Source organism: Chinchilla lanigera, unplaced genomic scaffold (assembly GCF_000276665.1).
Source record: "Chinchilla lanigera isolate Chin_1 unplaced genomic scaffold, ChiLan1.0 scaffold00092, whole genome shotgun sequence".
Taxonomy (NCBI): Eukaryota; Metazoa; Chordata; class Mammalia; order Rodentia; family Chinchillidae; genus Chinchilla; species Chinchilla lanigera.
The window spans coordinates 7,939,060-7,941,583 of NW_004955493.1; the positions used below are offsets into that span (position 1 = coordinate 7,939,060).

Below are 2,524 nucleotides of genomic sequence, written 5' to 3' on the forward strand. Positions count from 1 at the left end.
AACTCACAACGATCCTCCTGCCTCAGCCTCCCGAGGGCTGGGATTACAGGCGTGCGCCACCACGCCCGGCTTCAGACAGTAATTATATATATAATGAAATCAATTCATGTAAAGCACTTAGCAGAATGCCCGAGCACCGCTGGCTGTGCTCCCTATCCGCCGCCGCACGGCTTTAGGCGCTGGCTTGTGTGGCGCACGGCCGGTCTCCGTCGCCAGAGGCAGCAGCGAGTTCAGGCCGAGGGAAGCCGAGTTCACGCAGGGTCAAACCGGGTGAGGCGGGTACCAGACGCCGTCTGCAGCTCCCGCGCACGCCGCGGACACGTGAGCGCAGAGTTCTGGCGCAAGTGAAGCACTCTGAGTCCTCTGCTCCTGGCGCAGAGGAGGGCTGCCCTCCCTGCCCGGAGCACCCCTCTCTTTCCCTTCCTCCTCGTGCTAAAGCTGTGCCTGCCTCCGGAGCCAGCGACCGCCTGGCTTTACTCCAGGACGCTGCCAGCGAGTTGGAAGAGAAGGGGTAGGAACGGTGCGGGAGGCGGGGCGCAAGGGAGAAACCCAGGAATTCAGGGAATCCCTTTCCCGAGATCTGTGCAGACCTTCCTCCAGTTCCTCAGGCAGCCCAGCCGTGATGAGAAGGCGGGTTTAAAGACAGCCTCCAAAGATGTCCTTACTTCATGTGCTGGGAGTGAAACCAGGACCTTCTCACTGACCTACATTCCCAGCTCCCTCTTTATTTATTTATTTTTTGGTTTTGAGACAGGGTTTCCTTAAATTACTCAATTGTCCAGGCAGGGATACTGATCCTCCTGCCTCAGCCTCCCAAAATTATGGGCATATACTGCGAAGTTTGCTTTTAAAAAAATTTAAGTATTTGGAAAAGTCTGTAACAAGTGTAGAGAAAATCCAATAAGGGGAGGAAGAAAGGATGGGGGAGAGAATGTAGAAGGAAGACGAGAAGGAGAAAAAGGAGAGGAGAAAGAGGTGTAGTCTGCCACCTCCTGCCTGGATAAAGGAATTGCTGTTTCACTGGGCTGTGCTTTTCCTCCCATCGTCCTCCTTGCTGCCAATCAGTACAGCCAGAGGGTTCTAAGGAGCAGAGCCCATAGTCAAAACCTTGCAGTACTTCCTGACTCCCTCCAGGAGAGTCTTGCTTTCTTCCTTTCTTTTTCTTTTTTCTTTTTTTTTTTTTTTTTGTCGTTTTGAGACAGGGTCTCACTATGCAGTTCAGGCCGGCCTTGAGCTCACTTTGTAGCCCAGGCTTGTCTCGAACTTGCAGAGATCCTGCTGCCTCAGCCTCCCGAGGGCTGGGATTACAGGCGTGCGCCACCCATTCAGCTCCTCTCCCAGGTTCCAGCCACAGCCTCAGATCAGCCAGGCTGTTCCCTAGCCCGCCACACCTCTCCTGTTCCAGCTCCCTTGCCTGGCCAAGTCCTGTGCATGCTGCACCTGCCCCAGGCTCCCAGGCCTTCCCCAGTGCTCCCGCAGCCCCCTGAGGGCCTGTGATGACAGTTGATCACACCAAATGGTCCAGGAAACAAGATCAGCCCCGGAAGAGCAGCTCCCATCTCTGGGACAGGGGAATGCAGACTTGTTAGGATCCGAACCCAGACGACCCACACCTTAGGGTGGAAGACGGTCTATTTGGAATTTGCCACCCGATCTCCTCCACTGGCGTAGAAAAGTCATTCAGTCACTGACTTGCACTCACTACGGGCAGGCCTTAATAATAATACCTGACACTTGAGTGACGTTACTTCCTTGCCTGGAACAGTTCTAGGCACTTTCCATATATCAATTCATTGTATCCCATGTAACCCTAAATTTAATACTGTACATTCTCACTAGTATCAAAATTAAAGCACTAAGCAGTTCCTTAACCTGCCTTAGGTATTAAAGGGCCAAGCTGGAGTGGGAACTAGGCCGTCTAGGTTCCCGTCCAGAGCTGCAAAAGGGTGGGACCTGAGTCAGGTAGAGTTTGATCTGTGTGCTTTACGTCTTCCTGCTATCTAGCATTTTGCTCCCAGCTATCCCATTTTATTGAGCAGAAGGTAGACTCACAGGCCACAGGTTATTTCGGGAGCCTCGTGGAGGGAGGTCCAGGAGCTGGGGTACAGCAGGATGGGCTGGAGCAGGGTGTACGTCCTCAGCGCCGAACTACAGCTCCCAGGAGGCTCCGCACGCCGCGGCCCGCCAACGTCACCGCGACAGAGGGCGCCGTCGGCTCGGCTAGCCCAGCCGGTCGACGAGGCGGTTCCGCTCGGACCCAGGCCCCGGTCCGGCCTCGAGGTAAGTAGCGTCACCCGGGCAGACCTGCGGGCCGAGGTCTGCAGCCTCCGCCATGCCTGGGGGTGCTCCTGGGCGGAGGTCTGCTTCCTGCCATATGGGGGGGGTCCGGGCCGGACCGAGTGCCCTCCGAGGGGGCTCAGACAGGCGCCCTCGGGCTGCAGCTGCCCTGCGGCGGGCTCCCCGCTGCACCCCTGCCAGCGGGCGCCCCGCTCCCGCTCCCTGGCGGCCGGCCCACGCGGGAGGG

General features: G+C 57.0%; 1 protein-coding gene across 1 annotated transcript in view; it reads left to right on the top strand.

The window, feature by feature from the left end:
* Positions 1-1,298: 1,298 nt before the first annotated feature.
* Positions 1,299-2,524, top strand: part of Bckdk (branched chain ketoacid dehydrogenase kinase) — a gene marked incomplete at its 5' end in the record, with an annotated part of 5,960 nt that continues 4,734 nt past the window's right edge. The window contains 1 exon segment of the mRNA XM_005405298.2: positions 1,299-2,280.